Raw genomic sequence first — 23,110 nt, forward strand, 5'->3', positions numbered from 1 at the left:
AGTCTTCGCCTTCTTCAAACGTTGGGGCATCTATCCACTCTGCCATGAAATCAGCAAGCGCAGCCCCCTTGATGACCCTGGCGGTACTGCACTCCAACTGGAATGCTTGCAATTCGATGTTCCATTCAGCGACTCTTCTAGCAGAGTTGGGGCTCCTGAGAACTCTCTCCAATGGGCAAGCTGAGACGACCTTGATGGGGTGGCCGTGGAAGTAGTGTTGCAGCTTTCTCTAGGCCACTAGGAGTGCGAGTAGGAGCTTCTGAGGCATGGGGTATCGCGCTCATGCGTCCCTCAACACCGTGATGACGAAGTATACCGGGTGTTCGACGAGGGTTGGTGTGCTGACAAGGTTTGCGTCTTCTGGAAGCTGGGGAGTCCCCTGAGGGGGTAGAGCCCCCGATGCTTGGTCGCTTGACGAAGTCTTCGCGGGATTGGGGGTGTCGTCCTGCCGAGCCTGATCCTCTGTCGCTGCTACTGCGGCCCTTGCGGCGCCCTTCTGGTCTTTTGTCGTCTCTGCTGGAGGCGTGGCACGACGCGATGCACCCTTGGCTTGGTGCTCTTCCCGAACCACCACCAGGGCCGTGCTGGCTGAGCACGGGGTGGCAGCCAGGTAGAGCACTAGTGGCTCGCGAGGTCGTGGCGCCGCTATCACTGGAGGGCTGGTCAGGTATCTCTTGAGGTCTTGGAAAGCTTGGTCGGCCTTTGGGGTCCACTCGAACGGGCCCTTCTTTTTCATCAGCTTGAAGAAGGGTAGGGCGCGCTCTCCTAGCTTGGAGATGAAGCGCCCCAATGCAGTCACCCGACCAGCCAGCTTCTGCATTTCTTTGAGGGTCTATGGTGGACTCATGCTTCAATGGCCTTTACCTTTTCTGGGTTAGCCTCAATCCCCCTGTGGGACACCAGGAAACCCAGCAGCTTGCCGGAAGGGACGCCAAACATGCATTTCTCCTGATTGAGCCGCAAGTCCACCTAGCGAAGGCTTTCAAAGGTCTCCTCTAGGTCTTGGATCAAGGTCTCCGCCTCTTGAGACTTCACCACGATGTCATCGATGTAGGCTTCAGGGTTTCTTCCGAGCTGCCGCCCTAAGGCGATGTGCATGAGTCGCTGGAAGGTTGCGCCCATGTTGCGCAGTCTGAGTGGCATGCAGGTGTAGCAGTACACCCCACACGGGGTCAGGAAGGCCGTCTTCTCCACATCTTCTACCGCCATCTTGATCTGGTGATATCCTGAGAACGGATCCAAGAAGCATAGCAAATCGCACTCGGCGGTGGAGTCGACGATCTGGTCGATGCGTGGAAGCGGGAATGGATCTTGGGGGCAGGCCTTGTTGAGGTTGGTGAAGTCGACGCACATCCGCTCCTTCCCGCCTTTCTCGGGGACGATGCCGGGGTTCGCTAGCCACTCGGGGTAACGAACTTCACAAATGACACCCGCAGCCTCCAACTTGCGGGTTTCTTGGACGATGAAAGCTTGCTTCTCCATGGACTACCGCCTTGACTTCTGCTTCACAGGGCGTACGTTGGGGCACACCTTCAGGTGGTGCTCTATTACCTCTCTTGGGACCCCTACCAACTGATCGGGCTCCCAGGCGAACACTTCCTTGTTTGCACGCAAGAACCTCACTAGCGCCTCCTCCTGAGTGGGCTCGAGGTTGGCGCCTATGGTAATGGTTGCCCCTGAGGACCCGTCCTCCTCGACCAACACTTGCTTGGTTTCTGCCTTGGCCTGCGTGAAGAACTGCTTCTTCTTGGTTGGTACGGCTCCCTTGGCCTTGAAGGTATCCGTGTCGGTGGGTCATGCTGTTGCGGCGACCTTGAGGGCTAGCTTGAGCACCGCCAGGGCCTCCTTGGCGTCCCCCTTGATGGTGAGGACACCCTGGATCCCCGACATCTTCATGAGATTGTAAGCAGGATGGGTTGCTGCCATGAACTGGGCCAAAGCTGGGTACCCGAGGATGGCGTTGTATGGAAGGCCAACGCGGGCGATGTCGAAGTTGATGAGCTCGGTGTGGTAGTTGTCGCGCGTGCCGAAGGTCACGGGGAGGCGGATCTGCCCCAGGGAGCGGGCAGGGCCTCCGCCAACTACCGAGAAGGGCTTGCTGGGGCGGAGTCGCTCGAACGTACGTGAAGGAGGCTAAAGGCCTCGACGGAGAGCACATTGAGGCCGGCGCCGCCGTCGACGAGCGTCTTGGTGATGGATACATGGCAGATGGTGGGTGCGCACAGCATCGGGAGGGCACCCGAACCGACGGTAGAGGAGGGATGGTCCTCCGAGTTGAAGGTGAGGTTGGCCTCAGGCGCGGCCCAGTCGGGCGGAGCCCCCGGGCACTTGGAAGCGATGCTGATCTGGAAAAGGTACGGCTTGATGTGCTGATCCGAGGGTGGTGCTTGCGAACCGCTGAGAAGAGCTGCGGCGACGGGGGCCGCTGGTTCCCCGAAGTGAGCAATGAAGAGGCTGCACAGCTCCTCCCAGGTGGCGACAGAAGACTCCGGCAAGTGAAGGAGCCAGGCGCGCGGCCCGCCCATGAGGGCCATTGGAAACCAGTTGACCATGATCTTGTCGTTGCCCCCGGCTTTCAGGATGGCCTCCTCATATGCTAGCAGGAAAGCCGACGGGTCCGCCGCACCGTCATAGCGCGGCGGCGTCTCCGGCTTGAACTTGGGTGGCCACTGCACCTGCCGCAAGGCGGGGGCAAGGGCTTGGAGCTCCCGAGCGCCACCGCAGGCACCGGTAGATCCAGCTGGAGGGGCGTCCACCATGGGGAGTGGGCATGGAGATGGTGGAGCGCGAGCCGATGGAAGGAAGACCCCGGTGCACCCCTACCTGGCGCGCCAAATGTCGGATCACGGGTTTCGGTAAAACCCTTAAGGTTCGAACACTGGGATGCGCGCGAAGATCTCCCTCCTATCGGTCCGTGCCCTAACTTAGCCTAGATCTCATGAACTAACTCGACGAACTCGCAACACAAAGGACACAAGATTTATACTGGTTCGGGCCACCGTTGTGGTGTAATACCCTACTCCAGTGTGGTGGTGGATTGCCTCTTGGGCTGAGGACGAACAGTACAAGGGGAAGAACAGCCTCCTGAGGTTGAGGTGTTCTTGTGCTTGGTGAACTTGTGTGGTAGGGGATGATCTTTTTGATCCGTCGTTGCCTACGGTGGTGGCTAGTCCTATTTATAGAGGCCCTGGTCCTCTCCCCAAATATTGAGCAGGAAGGGAGCCAACAACGACCAATTTGAAAGGGACAGCTAGTACAAGCTATCCTGACAAAAGGTGGTCTTTGCCTGCCAAAGGTTCTGGTGGTGACGCCGTCCTCGGCTCCATGGCGACCTCCGTCTTGTCGTCCTTCTGGTCTTGGTCTCGTTGCACCAATATGGAAACATTTGCTTGATGCCTCGGTGCTCTACGTCTGTGCTTGCCCCCTTTAGCACCAAAGAGGAAACAAGGACACTACACACGCTGGCGCTCGCCTAGTCTCGGTCGTCATGGCTCACGTCACGAGAACCTCGCGAGGTTTGCCCAACCTTGAACTCTCCGCCCCTCACGAGCCAGCATGGCGAGGCCGCTCCTGAGGAGGTCTTGTGTCGTCCGCATCGCGAGGCTTGGCCCCTTGCGAGGGTCTTGATTCCTCGTTGGTGAAGATGGGCCATACAGGCCTGCTAGCAAAGCCATGCCGTGGGCCGCAGGCAGGCAAGTCTTGGGACCCCCGTTCCCAGAACGCCGACAGGTGCTTCCAGGATGTAATTCTTCTGTGCAGCAATGAGGATAATCCTCAAGTTACGGACCCGGACCATGTAGCTGCTACCATCATCTTTCAACTTAGCTTTCTCTAGGAACGCATTAAAATTCAAGGGAACGGTAGCACGGGCCATTGATCTACAACAACATAGATATGCAAAAAACTATCAGGTACTAAGTTCATGATAAATTAAAGTTCAATTGATCATATTACTAAGGAACTCCCACTTAGATAGACAACCCTCTAGTCATCTAAATGATCACGTGATCCATATCAACTAAACCATGTCCGATCATCACGTGAGATGGAGTAGTTTTCAATGGTGAACAACACTATGTTGATCATATCTACTATATGATTCGCGTTCAACCTTTCGGTCTCAGTGTTCTGAGGCCATATCTGCATATGCTAGGCTCGTTAAGTTTAACGCAAGTATTCTACACATGCAAAATAGGCTTGCACCCGTTGTATGTGAATGTAGAGCTTATCACACCCGGTCATCACGTGGTGTCTCGACACGACGAACTGTAGCAATGGTGCATACTCAGGGAGAACACTTATACCTTGAAATTTAGTGAGGGATCATCTTAAAATGCTACCGCCGTACTAAGCAAAATAAGATGCATAAAAAATAAACATCACATGCAATCAAAATGTGTGACATGATATGGCCATCATCATCTTGTGCCTTTGATTTCCATCTCCAAAGCAGCGTCATGATCTCCATCGTCACTGGCTTGACACCTTGATCTCCATCGTAGCATCGTTGTCGTCTGATACGTCTCCGTCGTATCTACTTTTACAAACACTTTTGCCCTTGTTTTGGACTCTAACTTGTATGATTTGAATGGAACTAACCCGGACTGATGCTATTTTCAGCAGAATTGCCATGTGTTATTTTTGTGCAGAAATAAAAGTTCTCGGAATGACTTGAAAATCAACGGAGAATTAATATGGAATATATAAAAAATACTGGAAGGAAGATCCACATCAGGGGGGCCACCACCTGTCCACGAGGGTGGGGGGCGCGCCCCCTGCCTCGTGGGCCCCCTGACGCTCCACCAACCTCAACCCTGACTCCATATATTCACTTTCGGGGAGAAAAAAACCATGGAGAAGGATTCATCACGTTTTACGATGCGGAGCCACTACCAAGCCCTGAACTCTCTCGGGAGGGCTGATCTGGAGTCCGTTCGGGGCTCCGGAGAGGGGAATCCGTCGCCATCGTCATCATCAACCATCCGCCATCACCAATTCCATGATGCTCACTGCCGTGCGTGAGTAATTTCATCGTAGGATTGTTGGACGGTGATGGGTTGGATGAGATTTATCATGTAATTGAGTTAGTTTTGTTAGGGTTTGATCCCTAGTATCCACTATGTTCTGAGATTGATGTTGCTATGACTTTGCTATGCTTAATGCTTGTCACTAGGGCCCGAGTGGCATGATTTCAGATCTGAACCTATTATGTTTTCATCAATATATGAGAGTTCTTGATCCTATCTTGCAAGTCTATAGTCACCTACTATGTGTTATGATCCGGCAACCCCGAAGTGACAATAGTCGGGACCACTCCCGGTGATGACCGTAGTTTGAGGAGTTCATGTATTCAATATGTGTTAATGCATTGTTCCGGTACTCTATTAAAAGGAGTCCTTAATATCCCTTAGTTTCCTCTAGGACCCCGCTGCCACGGGAGGGTAGGACAAAAGATGGCATGCAAGTTCTTTTCCATAAGCACGTATGACTATATTTGGAATACATGCCTACATTACATTGATGAATTGGATCTAGTTCTGTGTCACCCTAGGTTATGACTGTTACATGATCGATCGCATCTGGCATAATTCTCCATCACCGATCCATTGCCTACGAGCTTTCCATATATTGTTCTTCGCTTATTTACTTTTCCGTTGCTATTGTTATCATCACTACAAAACACCAGAAATATTACTTTTGCTACTGTTACTTTTGCTATCGTTACCACTACTATCATATTACTTTGCTATTAAACACTTTGCTGCAGATATTAAGTTTCTAGGTGTGGATGAATTGACAACCCAGCTGCTAATACTTGAGAATATTATTTGCCTCCCCTTGTGTCGAATCAATAAATTTGGGTTGAATACTCTACCCTCAAAAACTGTTGTGATCCCCTATACTTGTGGGTTATCATCGTCTCGCCAACTATTGCTTCTATGACTATCACTACCGCTTAGTGATAAAGTAAAGAAATTACATGGCGGTTGCATTTCATACAATAAAGCGACAACCATATGGCTCCTGGCAGTTGCCGATAACTGTTACAAAACATGATCATCTCATACAACAATTTATATCTCATCACGTCTTGACCATATCACCTCACAACATGCCCTGCAAAAACAAGTTAGATGTCCTCTACTTTGTTGTTGCAAGTCTTACGTGGCTGCTACGTGCTTCTAGCAAGAACCGTTCTTACCTACGCATCAAAACCACAACGATTTTTCGTCAAGTGTGCTATTTTAACCTTCAACAAGGACCGGCCGTAGTGAAATTCGATTCAACTAAAGTTGGAGAAACAGACAATAATAAAGTTGTTATTTATATTTTAACCTTCAACAAGGACCTGTGTGCAAAGTGAAGGAAATATGCCCTAGAGGCAATAATAAAGTTGTTATTTATATTTCCTTATATCATGATAAATGTTTATTATTCATGCTAGAATTGTATTAAACGGAAACTTAGTACATGTGTGAATACATAGACAAACAGAATGTCACTAGTTTGCCTCTACTTGATTAACTCATTGAATCAATGATGGTTATGTTTCCTAAACCATAGACATGAGTTGTCATTTGATTAACGGGATCACATCACTAGAGAATGATGTGATTGACTTAACCCATCTGTTAGCTTAGCACAATGATCGTTTAGTTTGTTGCTATTGCTTTCTCCATAACTACACATGTTCCTATGACTATGAGATCATGCAACTCCCGAATATCGGAGGAACACTTTGTGTGCTACCAAACGTCACAAGTAACTGGGTGATTATAAAGGTGCTCTACAGGTGTCTCCGGTGGTGTTTGTTGAGTTGGAATGGATCAAGATTAGGATTTGTCACTCCGATTGTCGGAGAGGTATCTCTGGGCCCTCTTGATAATGTACATCACAATAAGCCTTGCAAGCAATGTAGCTAATGAGTTAGTTACGGGATGTAGCATTACAGAGCGAGTAAAGAGACTTCCCGGTAACGAGATTGAACTAGGTATTGAGATACCAACGATCGAATCTCGGGCAAGTAACATACCGATGACAAAGGGAACAATGTATACCGTTATGCGGTTTGACTGATAAAGATGTTCGTAGAATATGTAGGAGCCAATATGAGAATCTAGGTTCGGCTATTGGTATTGACCGGAGACATGTCTCGGTCATCTCTAGATAGTTCTCGAACCCGTAGGGTCCGCACGCTTAATGTTCGATGACGATCGGTATTACGAGTTTATGTGTTTTGATGTACGGAAGGTAGTTCAGAGTCCCGGATTTGATCATGGACATGACGAGGAGTCTCGAAATGGTCGAGACATAAAGATCGATATATTGGAAGCCTATGTTTGGACATCGAAATGGTTCTGGATGAGTTCGGGCATTTTCCAGAGTACCGGGAGGTTACCGGAACCCCCCGGGGGTATATGGGCCTTATTGGGCCTTAGTGGAAAAGAGGAGAGGGAAGGAAAAGGTGGGAGGCGCCCCCCCCCCCCTAGCCCAATCCGAATTGGGAGGGGGCTGGCCCCCCTTTCCTTTCTCCTCTCCTCCCCTTCCTTCTCTCCTACTCCTACTACATGGAAGGGGGGAATCCTACTCCCGGTGGGAGTAGGACTCCCCTAGGGTGCGCCATAGAGAGGGCCGGCCCCTCCCCTCCTCCACCCCTTTATACATGGGGGAGGGGGCACCCCATAGACACACAAGTTGATCATTGATCTTTAGCCGTGTGAGGTGCCCCCCTCCACCATAATCCACCTCGGTAATATCGTAGCGGTGCTTAGGTGAAGCCCTATTCCGATAGCAACATCATCACCGTCATCACGCCATCGTGCTGACGAAGCTCTCCCTCAAAGCTCTACTGGATCATGAGTTCACGGAACGTCACCGAGCCGAACGTGTGCAGATCACGGAGGTGTCATACCTTCGGTGCTAGATCGGTCGATCGTGAAGACATACGACTACATCAACCGTGTTGTTGTAATGCTTCCTCTTACAGTCTATGAAGGTACGTAGACGATACTCTCCCCTCTTGTTTCTATGCATCACCATGATCTTGCGTGTGCGTGGGAAATTTTTCGAAATTACTGTGTTCCCCAACAGTGGCATCCGAGCCAGATTTATGCGTAGATGTTATATGCACGAGTAGAACACGAAGGAGTTGTGGGCGTGGGTATATACATATTGCTTGCCGTCACTAGTTGATTCTTGATTTAGCGGCATTATTGGATGAAGCGGCCTAGACTGACATTACGTGTACGCTTACACGAGACTGGTTCTACCGACGTGCTTCGCACACAGGTGGCTAGTGGGTGTCTGTTTCTCCAGCTTTAGTTGAATCGAATTCAATGAACAGGGTTCTTTCTGAAGATCAAAAAGCAATCACTATACCGCGTTGTGGTTTTTGATGCGTAGGTAAGAACGATTCTTGCTCAGCCCGTAGCAGAAACATAAAACTTGCAACAACAAAGTAGAGGACGTCTAATTTGTTTTTGCAGGGCATGTTGTGATGTGATATGGTCAAGACATGATTCTAAATTTTATTGTATGAGATGATCATCTTTTGTAACACAGTTATCGGCAACTGGCAGGAGCCATATGGTTGTTTCTTTATTGTATGAAATACAATCGCCATGTAATTGCTTTACTTTATCACTAAGCGGTAGCGATAGTCGTAGAAGCAATAGTTGGCGAGACGAAAATGATGCTTTGATGGAGATCAAGGTGTCAAGCCGGTGACGATGGTGATCATGACGGTGCTTTGGAGATGGAGATCAAAGGCACAAGATGATGATGGCCATATCATATCACTTATATTGATTGCATGTGATGTTTATCCTTCGTGCATATTATTTTGCTTAGTTCGGGGGTAGCATTATAAGATGATCTCTCACTAAATTTCATGGTATAAGTGTTCTCCCTGAGTATGCACTGTTGCTACAGTTCATCGTGCCAAGACACCACGCGATGATCGGGTGTGATAAGCTCTACGTTCACATACAACGGGTGCAAGATAGTTTTGCACACGCAAAATACTCGGGTTAAACTTGATGAGCCTAGCATATGCAGATATGGCCTCGGAACACTGGAGACTGAAAGGTCGACCGTGAATCATATAGTAGATATGATCAACATAGTGATGTTCACCATTGAAAAGTACTCCATCTCACATTATGATCGGACATGGTTTAGTTGATATGGATCATGTGATCACTTAGATGATTAGAGAGATGTCTATCTAAGTGGGAGTTCTTAAGTAATTTGATTAATTGAACTTTAATTTATCATGAACTTAGTACCCGATAGTATTTTGCATGTCTATGTTGTTGTAGATAGATGGCCCGTGCTGTTGTTCCGTTGAATTTTAATGTGTTCCTAGAGAAAGCTAAGTTGAAAGATCATGGTAGCAACTACATGGACTGGGTCCGTAACTTGAGGATTATCCTCATTGCTGCACAGAATAATTACGTCCTAGAAGCACCACTAGGTGACAAACCCGCTGCAGGAGCAACACCAGATGTTATGAACACCTGGCAGAGCAAAGCTGATGACTACTCGATAGTTCAGTGTGCCATGCTTTACGGCTTAGAACCAGGACTTCAACAATGTTTTGAACGTCATGGAGCATATGAGATGTTCCAGGAGTTGAAGTTAATATTTCAAGCAAATGCCCATATTGAGAGATACGAATTCTCCAATAAGTTCTACAGCTGCAAGATGGAGGAGAATAGTTCTGTCAGTGAACATATACTCAGAATGTCTGGGTACCACAACCACTTGACTCAACTGGGAGTTAATCTTCCTGATGATAGTGTCATTGACAGAGTTCTTCAATCACTGCCACCAAGCTACAAGAGCTTTGTGATGAACTATAACATGCAAGGGATGGATAAGACGATTCCTGAGCTCTTCGCAATGCTAAAGGCTGCGGAGGTAGAAATCAAGAAGGAGCATCAAGTGTTGATGGTCAACAAGACCACCAGTTTCAAGAAAAAGGGTAAAGGGAAGAAGGGGAACTTCAAGAAGAACAGCAAGCCAGTTGCTGCTCAAGTGAAGAAACCCAAGTCTGGACCTAAGCCTAAGACTGAGTGCTTCTACTGCAAAGGAACTGGTCACTGGAAGCGGAACTGCCCCAAGTATTTGGCGGAGAAGAAGGATGGCAAAGTGAAAGGTATATTTGATATACATGTTATTGATGTGTACCTTACTAATGCTCGTAGTAGTGCCTGGATATTTGATACTGGTTCAGTTGCTAACATTTGCAACTCAAAACAGGGGCTACGGATTAAGCGAAGATTAGCTAAGGACGAGGTGACGATGCGTGTGGGAAATGGTTCCAAAGTCGATGTGATCACCGTCGGCAGGCTACCTCTACATCTACCTTCGGGATTAGTATTAGACCTAAATAATTGTTATTTGGTGCCAGTGTTGAGCATGAACATTACATCTGGATCTTGTTTGATGCAAGACGGTTATTCATTTAAATTGGAGAATACTGGTTGTTCTATTTATATGAGTAATATCTTTTATGGTCATGCACCCCTAATGAGTGGTCTGTTTTTACTAAATCTTGATAGTAGTGATACACATGTTCATAGTATTGAAGCCAAAAGATGCGGAGTTGATAATGATAGTGCAACTTATTTGTGGCACTGTCGTTTAGGTCATATTGGTGCAAAGCGCATGAAGAAACTCCATTCTGATGGACTTTTGGAATCACTTGATTATGAATCACTTGGTACTTGCGAACCATGCCTCGTGGGCAAGATGACTAAAGCTTTGTTCTCCGGAACAATGGAGCGAGCAACAGAGTTATTGGAAATCATACATACTGATGTATGTGGTCCAATGAACATTGAAGCTCGCGGCGGATATCGTTATTTTCTCACCTTCATAGATGATTTGAGCAGATATGGGTATATCTACTTAATGAAATATAAGTCTGAAACATTTGAAAAGTTCAAAGAATTTCATAGTGCAGTGGAAAATCATGTAACAAGAAAATCAAGTTTCTATGATCTGATCATGGAAGCGAATATTTGAGTTATGAGTTTGGACTTCATTTGAAACAATGCGGAATAGTTTTGCAGCTCATGCCACCTGGAACACCACAGTGTAATGGTGTGTCCGAACGTCGTAATCGTACTTTACTAGATATGGTGCGATCTATGATGTCTCTCACTGATTTACCGCTATCGTTTTGGGGTTACGCTTTAGAGACAGCTGCATTCACGTTAAATAGGGCACCATCTAAATCCATCGAGATGACACCTTATGAACTGTGGTTTGGCAAGAAACCCAAGTTGCCGTTTCTTAAAGTTTGGGGCAGCGATGCTTATGTGAAAAAGCTTCAACCTGATAAGCTCGAACCCAAATCGGAGAAATGTGTATTCATAGGATACCCAAAGGAGACTGTTGGGTACACCTTCTATCACATATCCGAAGGCAAGATATTCGTTGCTAAGAATGGATCCTTTCTAGAGAAGGAGTTTCTCTCGAAAGAATTGAGTGGGAGGAAAGTAGAACTTGACGAGGTAATTGTACCTTCTCCCTTATTAGAAAGTAGTTGATCACTGTAATCAGTTCCAGTGATTCCTACACCAGTAAGGAAGCTAATGATGATGATCACGAAACTTCTGATCAAGTTACTACTGAACCTCGTAGGTCAACCAGAGTAAGATACGCACCAGAGTAGTATGGCAATCTTGTTCTGGAAGTCAAGTTACTTGACCATGACGAACCTACGAACTATGAGGAAGCGATGATGAGCCCAGATTCCCCAAAATGGCCTGGAGCCATGAAATCTGAGATGGGATCCATGTATGAGAACAAAGTGTGGGCTTTGGTTGACTTGCCCAATGATCAGCAGGCCATAGAGAATAAATGGATCTTCAATAAGAAGACTGACACTGACGGTAATGTTACTGTCTACAAAGCTCGACTTGTTGCGAAAGGTTTTCTGCAAGTTCAAGGAGTTGACTATGATGAGACCTTCTCACCCGTAGTGATGCTTAAATCCGTCCGAATCATGTTAGCAATTGCCGCATTTTATGATTATGAAATTTGGCAAATCGATTTCAAAACTGCATTCCTTAATGGGTACCTTAAATAAGAGTTGTATATGATGCAACCAGAAGGTTTTGTCGATCCAAAAGGTGCTAACAAAGTGTGCAATCTCTAGCGATCCATTTATGGACTGGTGCAAGCCTGTCGGAGTTGGAATATATGCTTTGATAGTGTGATCAAAGCATATGGTTTTATACAGACTTTTGGAGAAGCCTGTATTTACAAGAAAGTGAGTGGGAGCTCTGTAGCATTTCTGATATTATATGTAGATGACATATTGTTGATCGGAAATGATACTGAATTTCTGAATAGCATAAAAGGATACTTCAATAAGAATTTTCAATGAAAGACCTCGATGAAGCTATCAGCGTTCTGGGAACGGGGGTCCCCAGACTTGCCTGCCTGCGGCCTATGGCGGGGCTCGAGTGGGGGCCCAGCGCGGCCCATCTTCACCAGCTCAAGCTCAAGACCCTCGCGAGGGGCCAAGCCTCGCGGGGCGGACGATAGGAAGCTTCCTTAGAGGCAGCCTCATCGGGCAGGCTCGCGAGGAGGCAGGGACATCAAGGCAGGGGTACCTCGTGAAGAGCCCGTGACGCAAGCCATGACGATCGAGACCAGGCGGGCGTCGGCCTGCGTAGTGTCCTTGTTTCCTCTTTGGTGCAAAGGGGGCAAGCACATGCCAAGGCATTGGGCAAAGGTTGCCATTTCGGTACAACGAGACCAAGACCAGCAGAGCGGTAGGACGGAGGTCACCGTGGAGCCCAAGACGGCGTCATCACCAGTGCTTTTGGCAGCCAAAGACCACCTTTGGTCAGGATAACTTGTACTATATGTTCCCCTTCAAAATGGCCAATTGTTGGCGCCCTTCCCGCTCATTATTTGGGGAGAGGCCCAGGGCCTCTATAAATAGAGCTAGTCACCACAGAGGGGAGAAGACATCGAGAGATCTGGTAGAACCCTAGAAAAGGGGAGGAGAGATCTGGTAGAAACCTAGCAGAGAGAAAGAGAGGCGACTGAACTCACCCTAGCAGTTCATCGCACCAGCTCAAGAACACCTCTCGCGAGGTTGTTCTTCCTTTGTAGGAGTACTATTCATCATCAGCCCCCTGAGGCAATCCACCACACCACACACTGGAGTAGGGTATTACACCACAACGGTGGCCCGAACCAGTATAAACCTTGTGTCCCTTTTGTTGTTCGTTGTTTCCAGCTTAGATCACGCGAGGAGATTGGACGTAGATCGGTAGGGGAGAGATCTCCGCGCGCACCCCAGTGTTCGAACCTCAAGGGTCTGCCGGAACCGGAAATCCGACATTTGGCGCGCCAGGTAGGGGTGCGCCAGAATCTTTCTTCCGCTGTTCGCATGTGATCTTCTGTCGTGTCCATGGCTGACGCTCGCCGGGCTCGCGCTGAGCGTCGGGGTGCTCTCGCCACCCGTGTTGCCCAGACAGCGCCCGTCTGCGGACACCCTCGTCGTTCCCCATCGCCTGCTATCCACGCCGCCACCGGCCCGGCGGGGAACGAGCAGCAGGCCTCGTCCCAGCATCCTTCGGTGCGGCGGGAAGGCCGCACCGCCACACCGTCGTTGACTCCAGCCGCTTCGTCGTCCCACTCCCATCGCGCCCCCACGGACGCGCACGCCGCGCTGCTCCTGGCAAGAGAACTCTTGCACTACCGCCCCGTCGACAACCTCTACGAAGACTGGCTCGCCCGCATCACCGAGCTCGTTAGCGCCGCAGGGGGCTCCCCCTTGCCGTCCCTCTTGCTGCCTCGCCCTCCATTGCGCGCAGGAGGCGAGGATCAGGAGGTGCCTCCACCACCTCCTCCCTAAGGAGGTGCCCTGGCTCCAAGGCGCGCAACCCCAGGGCAAGACCCTCCGCGTCCAGCACCTGTGTAGCAAGAAAGGAGCTGCCAAGAGATCCCTCGTCCCCAAGAAGGTGCTCGCGCGCTCCCAGCACCTGCGCGCCAAGATCGCGTCCCTACACCTCCACGCCAAGGCCCCGCTCTGCTCCAAGCGGCGGCGTGCGGTAATCCCCATGACCAAGCCCAGTACCAGCAAAAGGCACCGGTGGCCATAGCAGTCTGTCGTGCCCTCACCCCCGAGCTAAGCGGTGTCGCATGGCCAGGCAAGTTCAAGCCCGACCTGCCCCCTCGCTACAATGGCATGGCAGACCCGGCGGAGTTCCTACAGCTCTACGAGCTATGCATCGAAGCTGCCAACGGAGACGAAAGGGTCATGGCGAACTGGTTTCCCATGGCGCTCAAGGACGGGGCCCGCACCTGGCTCCTGAACCTGGCTCCTGGCACAATCTCCTCCTGGGACAAGATGTGCACTCGCTTCATCGCCAACTTCCAGGGCACTCGCGACCGGCCCCCGACCGTGAGCGATCTGCGCCGCATCAAGCAGCGGCAAGGGGAAACCCTGCAGAAATACATCCAGCGCTTCAACAATGCTCGCCTCAAGATCCCCAAGGTGATTGAAGAAGTCATCATCTCGGCCTTCTCCGATGGCGTACACGACGTCAAGATGAAGGAGGAGCTAGCAATCCATGAAGACCTGTGCACATCCCTGGAGCTGTTCAACTTGGCGACCAAGTGCGCCAGGGCTGAGGAAGGGCGCCTTTCACTCCTCGAACTCCCGGCTGCCGACCCAGAAGAGAAGAAGCCCAAGGCCAAGGACGTGAAGCGCAAGGGGGCTGCCGTGCTTGCAGCGGAGCCAGACACCAAGCAAGGCAGGGATCAGCCCGAGTCATCCAAGGGCAGCCGGTACTGCGTGTACCACGATCTCCACACCCACAACACCAATGAATGTCAAGATCTCAGGGCCGTGAGAGATGGACGTGTCGGCCGACACCCCGAGCGCAACGATAGGGGCTATGGCCGAGGAGGAGGAAGAGATGGCGGACGATGGGAAGACTGTGGCCCTCGCCAAGGGTGGCGTGACCGACCTCGCGAGGATCACTGGCAGGGCCAGCTAAAAGTGCAACTATCCCTAGGTGGTTTGGTAATTCGTAACAACATATAGCTCATTGAGCTAATGCTATTCCAAGATGATTATTTCAGGAAAGCTCAATGATTGGCATGGCATGGATGTGAAAGTGGAACCCTCAAAATGCTAAGGACAAAGGATTGGCTCAAGCTCAAAAGCTCAAGACTCTTCATTTTATATTTTAGTGATCCAAGATCACATTGAGTCCATAGGAAAAGCCAATACTATCAAGGAGGGATGAGGTGTTGCTTAATGAGCCTCTTGCTTCATGTGCTTAGTGATATGCTCCAAAACCCTCAACTACTTTCCCATATCCACATATGACCTAAACCCTAAGCCAAACTCGGTCCTACCAATTCTTCCTATCCGGCACCACCGAGTTTCACTTGTCATTAGCCACTGCCAAACCCTAGCAATTCGGTTCTACCGATAAGGATCTCGGTCTCACCGAGATGGGGTTGCAAACTCTCTGTTTCCCTTTCATAACTTTTCGGTCCCACCGAAAGAGCGAATCGGTCCCACCGAGATTGCAATGTAAACTCAGTGTTTCCCCTTTGTAACTTTTCGGTCTCACCGAATTCCACTCGGTCTCACCGAAAGAGAAAATCGGTCCCACCGAGTTTGCCTGACCAACTCTCTGGTTAGCTAATTACCAAATTCGGTCTCAGCGAGTTTGTGTAATCGGTCTCACCGAGATTACGTTATGCCCAAACCCTAACCATATCGGTCCTACCGAGTTGCATGTCAGTCCCACCAAAAATCACTAACGGTCACTAGGTTTACATTTTTGGTCCGACCGAGCTTATTGATTCGGTCCCACCGAGATTGGAAAACTGTGTAATGGTTGGATTTTGTGTGGAGGCTATATATACCCCTCCACCTCCTTCTCATTCGATGAGAGAGCCATCAGAACACACACACCATTCCAACTCATATGTTCTGAGAAAGAACCACCTACTCATGTGCTGAGACCAAGACATTCCATTCCTACCATATGAATCTTGATCTCTAGCCTTCCCAAGTTGCTTTCCACTCAAACCTCTTTCCACCAAATCCAAATCCTATGAGAGAGAGTTGAGTGTTGGGGAGACTATCATTTGAAGCACAAGAGCAAGGAGTTCATTACCTACACACCATTTGTTACTTCTTGGAGAGTGGTGTCTCCTAGATTGGCTAGGTGTCACTTGGGAGCCTCCGACAAGATTGTGGAGTTGAACCAAGGAGTTTGTAAGGGCAAGGAGATCGCCTACTTCGTGAAGATCTACCGCTAGTGAGGCAAGTCCTGTGTGGGCGATGGCCATGGTGGGATAGACAAGGTTGCTTCTTCGTGGACCCTTTGTGGGTGGTTGCTTCTTCGTGGACCCTTCGTGGGTGGAGCCCTGTGTGGACTCGCGCAACCGTTGCCCTTGGGTGGAGCCATGTGTGGACTCGCGCAACCGTTACCCTTCGTGGGTTGAAGTCTCCATCAACGTGGATGTAGGATAGCACCACCTATCCGAACCACGGGAAAAACATCCGTGTCTCCAATAGCGTTTGAATTCTCCAAACCCTTCCTTTTACATTCTCGCAAGTTGCATGTTTTACTTTCCGCTGCCTATATACTCTTTGCATGCTTGCTTGAATTATGTGACGATTGCTTGACTTGTCCTAAATTAGCTAAAATCTGCCAAGAACTAAAATTGGGAAAAGGTTAAGTTTTTATTTGGTCAAGTAGTCTAATCACCCCCCCTCTAGACATACTTCCGATCCTACAAGTGGTATCAGAGCCTTGGTCTCCATTTGCTTTGATCTCCATAGCTTTTGGTGGTCATAGCCTTGGTTTCACAACCTAGGAGAGTATGGCGTCTAGCGAGGGAAATTATCACCGTAGAGGTCCTTACTTTGATGGTACTAACTTTGCTAGTTGGAAGCATAAAATGAAAATGCATATTCTTGGGCATAACCCCGCCATTTGGGCTATTGTGTGTGTTGGTTTGCAAGGTGACTTCTTTGACGGGAGAGAACCAAACCGTGAAGCTACCGCGGATGAGTTGAAGATGTTGCAATACAATGCTCAAGCTTGTGATATTCTCTTCAACGGATTGTGCCCCGAACAATTCAACAAAATCAGCCGCCTTGAGAATGCAAAGGAAATTTGGGACACTTTCATTGATATGCACGAAGGTACCGACTCCGTCAAGGAATCCAAGTTTGATGTACTTCAAAGCCAACTTGACAAGTTCAAGATGAAGGATGGTGAAGGTGTCGCTGAAATGTACTCTAGGCTTGCTCTCATCACAAATGAGATTGCCGGCTTAGTAAGTGAAGAGATGACCGATAGATTCATCATCAAGAAGATTCTAAGAGCCTTGGATGGAAAATATGATACCGTGTGCACATTGATCCAAATGATGCCCAACTACAAAGATCTCAAGCCAACGGAGGTGATTGGAAGAATTGTTGCTCATGAGATGTCACTTAAGGATAAAGAGGAACTTCACAACAAATCAAGTGGTGCCTATAAAGCCTCATGTGAAGCCCCTACATCATCAAGTGAGAAACAAGACTTCAATGAAGAATTGAGCTTAATGGTGAGGAACTTCAACAAGTTCTACAAGAGTAGAAGCAAAGATAGAAGCTCCAAGTCAAGGTCCTACAATGACAAAAGATCTTCTAGTCGAGAGCGAAACTGTTACAATTGTGGAAGACCCGGACACTATTCCAATGAGTGTACGGCTCCCTACAAGAGAAGAGAAGATTCTCCAAAAAGAAGAAGCAAAGAATCATCACCAAGAGAGAGAAGGAGTAGAGATGATCATTATGAACGAAGATACTCACGGAGAAGCAAGGATTCGGAAAGGAAGGAAAAATCATCAAGGAGCTACACAAGACGAAGACATCAAGCTCATGTTGGTGAATGGGTATCCGGCTCCGACTCCGACAGCCACTCCGAGAGAAGTTATCACTCCGACTCCGAAGATACTCAAGATGAAGGTGTTGACGGTCTAGCACTTGTGTCAACCAACTCCTACGACATATTTGACTCACCAAATGAAGGAATTGGAAGATGCTTCATGGCCAAAGGTCCTAAGGTAACACACCCCGAGTATGTTGATTTCAATAGTGATGAAGATGACTTGTTAGGTGATGATTTGCTTGTTGACAACTCTAGTGATGAATACTATGATGAAGTGTCAATTAAACATGCTAATCAAGATAAAACGAATGACAATGATAAGGAGAAGACTGAGGCTCTAACTAAAGAACTAAAAACTCTTAAGTTAGCTCATGACACTATCTTCGAAGATCATCGAGAACTTTTAAGAGCTCATGAGAAATTACGCTTTGAAAAGCTCAATCTTGAGCAAGAACATGAGTTATTAAAGGCAATCAATGATGATCTCCGCAAGAAAAGTTCTTCTTACATTGCCAAGCATTTACTCTTATCCACTTACATGCCTCAAGTCAAGTCTAACAAGAAAGATTCTTCCTCTAGCAGTAACAATGATCATGTTAAATCCAATATTGTTGCTTCTAGTAGTTCTCTTGATTCCACTAATGATTCTCTTAGCCAAGTTACACTTGAGCAAGAAAATAGTTTATTGAAGGGAATTATAGAGAAAGGAGTGTACAAAAGCCTTGCCGGGAGTAAGCAATTCGAGGAAATCGTGCGCAAGCAAGGAATGCACCGGAAGAACCAAGGTGTTGGCTTTGAGCGAAAGTTCAATGCCAATGGAGTTGAGTGGGAAGAAGATCAATACCCCAAGACAAAGTTTGTCCCTCAACAAGAGAAGTATGATACTTCTTTCAAGGGGACACAAGCTCAAGATGATCTTCCACCACAAGACTACAAGCAAAAAGGCAAGGACAAGCTTCAAGAGGAAATTGATGCATTTGAAGAAGCTCCGAAGACCTTAGTCAAGTGGATTCCCAAGACTACTTCAAGCTCCACTTCATCAAGTACAACTACAACTCCAAGGATTCCCATCAAGATGATGTGGATCCAAAAGAAGAACTAGACAGTTCTTGAGGGTGACTCCGCCAACATACTTCACTCTTATCATTTGGCAAGAACAAGTGCAATCAACTTCCACATCTTGCACTAGTTCAAGGAGTCACAAACCCTCTTGTTGGTAAGACAAGGGACAAGGTAACCTAAAAGTTTTCATGGACATCATCTTTTGTGTGCATCACTCTATGTCTATGGATATCCTTGTTTGTTCCTTGTGGGACTAACCCATGTAGGTATTGAAAGTGCAATTCACTCAAATGGATAGCTCCAAGAGATCTACATCAACATTGAGCATCCACATCTTCAATATCTACATGAAGTCATCATCGACAAAACCCAAGGTTAGTTCATCCCTCTTAGGGGGGATATCACATCTAGGGGGAGCTTTACTCTAAGACATGAGCTAAAGCAACTCTAAAGATGTGAACACAACAATGCTTTATGTAAAAGTGGTAACCCCACTTGGGCTTAAACGATGAGTATGACCTATGATCAAGTGTTCTCACTTGACTCCTAAGTCAATATACTCATACATAGATGACCTAGTCATCGCAAATTGGTTGATAAATGCTAGTATTGGTTGTGCATGCCTTGCCACATATTTCATTTGCCATCTTATTGTGTGAGCATGCTGGTTGCATATTTTACTCGTTCGAGGACATCCACTTGTTGTTTTGATTGTTCGGTTTTATTTCTTTTTGCCAAGTGGATGGACAAGAATGCCTAAGAACCTCCTCTAGCTATCTATGCTTTTCTCGTCTCAAACTCTATTCACGCTGCATCACAAAATTTGATCAAGTCAGATTCGAACCACTCTGTGTGAGGAGCGCTCGGAGTCCCCGATTCATCATAGACTTAAACTTCCAAAACCTCTTTATGATTCTCGGTCTGACCGATACTCCACTTTCGGTCCTACCGAGAACATTAAGTTGATCTAGGTTTTCGATCTCGGTGCAACCGATTTGAACTTTTCGGTCACACCGAGTTTCAGTAACTGCACGCAGTTATGAATCTCGGTGCCACCGAGTCGTTCCACTCGGTCACACCGACAGGGTCGGGCTATATATAGTCACGGGCAAAAATTTAGAAATTTCTCCGAACCCCTTCGCCCACGCGATAGCCTCCTCTGCCCTCGAGGTCTCCGGATCATCTTCTCACTGCCAGCAGCCTCCAGTCGCTGGTATCCATCACCATCAACGGGAATTCTGCCCCGCCGTTGCCGCCGTAGCAAGTCCCTGCCAAACTAGGGTATGGACTTGATCTATGTGCTATTCCCCAATATGATTCCTAGCACATTGTGATCATATTGATTCTTGCCACGTTTGAGAAACTTCTATCCAGTCAAAACGCCCATAGATTAGGTTTGATTCGAAAATTCTAGGTTTAGGTTTCCGCCAAAACCATCTCGGACCCACCGAGTTGAAAAACTCGGTCCCACCGATTTGGCTTATGCCATTGCACAAGTGAGACTCGGTCTGACCGAGAATTACTTATCGGTGTGACTGATTTTTGAAATCAGTGAAACCCTAGCAGTCTCGGTGCCACCGAATTGTGACTCGTCCTACCGAGTTCACTAGTTTAGGTTCCAAAACTGCTTCGGTATCACCGAGTTTGAAAATCGGTAGATCCGAGATGATTTCAGTAGGAAACTAAAACTAAGTTTTTGGATCATTCTTTTTGCAAAAATCTCTGCATTTCGTGATGCTCATCCTTTCTACCTCATCTATAATCTATTCACAGGGTCAGCAGTCAGCTTGTAGCATGTCTGATCAAAGTGATAGCCAAAATATGTCAGAGCAGCAAGTGGTGATGAGTGAGGGCACTAGTCCCTCCAGTTCATCTGATGAAGGCAGCAGGAGCGCTCCTAGCAATTTGCCAAAGGCTGCCACGAGACAAAGGAAGAAGAAAACTTCAGACTCTGAAGATGAGGACTATGTGGCAGAGGAAGAGGCCACTTCCAAGATAATTGAGCCAGCTCAAGGCACTAAGCCAGGTCTGAAAATCAAAAGGCCAGCAGGCAGGCAGCCCATGTCAAAGGCTAGAGCCTCAATTGAGAAGCCCACTCCCCAAGAGCAAGAGCCAGTTGCAGCTGAGGGCAAGAAAAGAAAGGAAAGGGTGAAGAAGACTGTGGCTAGAGTGCTTGGCAAAGCTTCCATCATGGAAGAAGAAGAGGAAGAAGAGGTAGCTGCACCAGCGCCCAAGGCACCCAAGCTAATGGGTGATACCATAAGGTCAGGGGCTACTGCATCTAAGCCCAAAGCTGCCTCCAAGCCAAAACCAAAGAGGAATACAAGGAGCATTCCTGCAGCTGAAAAGAACAAGGCCCCAGTGCCTGAGACTGTTGCTGAAGAAGAAGAAGAAAATGTCCTAAGAAAGCTAAAGCCCAAGATCCCAGACCACAACGATGCTCATCCTGTGGCTGAGGACATGAAGCTCAGGAGAGATTCAGGGCTGAGAAGGTGGAGAGAAGCAGACCCGTATGCTTCAAGGAGAAGGACTGCCGTGGACTACAGGTTTCACACCAAGGAGCAGCAGGATTTCTATGAGACTGTGCTGTTAGATAAGAAGCCCATTGTCTGTGATATGTGTTGGGTTGATTGGACATACATCAAGGACAATGAGGAGCACTTTCCTGGAGTGCAAGAAAGCTTCATAGCTTGTGGAGTAGCCGAATTTGTTGGGCAGAAGCTCACAAAGTGGAACGAGGAGCTTATCATGCAGTTCTACTCCACGGCTCACTTTTATCCAGATGGGAGGATCACATGGATGTCTGAGGGTACAAGGTACCAATCTACAGTGGCTGAGTGGGCACAGATCATTAATGCCCCAGAGGAGCAAGATGAAGACTTGGATATCTATGCCAAGAAGAAGATGGACCACAACTCCATGTCCAATATGTACAAGGAAATTCCCAATGAAGCTCTTGACAACTTCAAGTTTGGCTCGGTACATTACCTTCTATCAGGACTCCCGACGATCAATTGGATACTAAGGCACACCTTACTGCCCAAGTCTGGAGATCACAAGATGATCAGAGGCCATGCTATCAACTTGCTACATGTGTTTGATGTGCCTCAGAAGTTCAAGGTGATGAGCCTCATAGTGGAAACTATCAAGAGGACTGCAGCAGACCAGAAGAGGAGCTGCGGATATGCCCCTCAGATTCAGGAGCTCATCAACTCCAAGATGGGCACGGGCATATATTTATTGGACAAGGAACATTTGCCCATCCGTCCAGATTTCGAGGACAATCAAGTTGTCATGACTGAGAACGAGCCATCATCTGCCCAAGCATTTGCAAAGAAGGAGAAGGCAAGGAAGGAGAAAGCTGCCAAGATGCCTACCCAAGAGGAGGCATCTGAATACTTCTTGAAGACTAAACAAGAGCAGCTTAGTTACTTGATTGCATCCACGCTGAGGATTGAGCAAAGTCTGGCCACTCTCACTCAGAATCAGCAGAGCCTAGAGAGAATCATGGAACAGAAGTTCTATGACTTGGATGTCAAGGTAACAGAAGTTCAGTCTGCAGTGGAGCAGCTCCAGGAGGACATGCAGGAGAGGAGAGGCAGGACTACCACTCATACCTTTGCCAGAGTGCCACGAGGCCCGAGGTCATCTGCCGTGCCAATTGCTGACACAAGAGCCACCACTTTAGCACCAGCAATTCCACCAGCTCCAGCATCTACTTCAGCTCCAACTCCAGCGACTACTTCAGCATCTACCGAAGCCTTCGTCCTTGGAGTGATCCGGACTCCACCACCACCTGAAGATCAAGCCTGAGCGTCGATCTAGTCCTATGCATTTTCTTGGAACTTTTTGGTAACTTGTTGCCAAAGGGGGAGAAGATGTATAGATCATAGGCTTCGAGAGAGAGAGTGTTGCTTTTCTCTCTTGCTTTATTTGGTGGTTGTTTTTCAAACTTGTTTGCTTTTGAGTGCTTGAGATACTATGCTTGTGAGACATTGATGATCATGTGTTTGATCATAAGCTACACTTAATGCTTGCTTAATGCTATTATCTTATCTATCTTGTGATCATTCATTATTCTTGGTGATGAGTGCATGTATTTCATTCTT

The sequence above is a fragment of the Triticum dicoccoides genome, chromosome 2A (genome assembly GCF_002162155.2).
Source record: "Triticum dicoccoides isolate Atlit2015 ecotype Zavitan chromosome 2A, WEW_v2.0, whole genome shotgun sequence".
NCBI classification, from domain to species: domain Eukaryota; kingdom Viridiplantae; phylum Streptophyta; class Magnoliopsida; order Poales; family Poaceae; genus Triticum; species Triticum dicoccoides.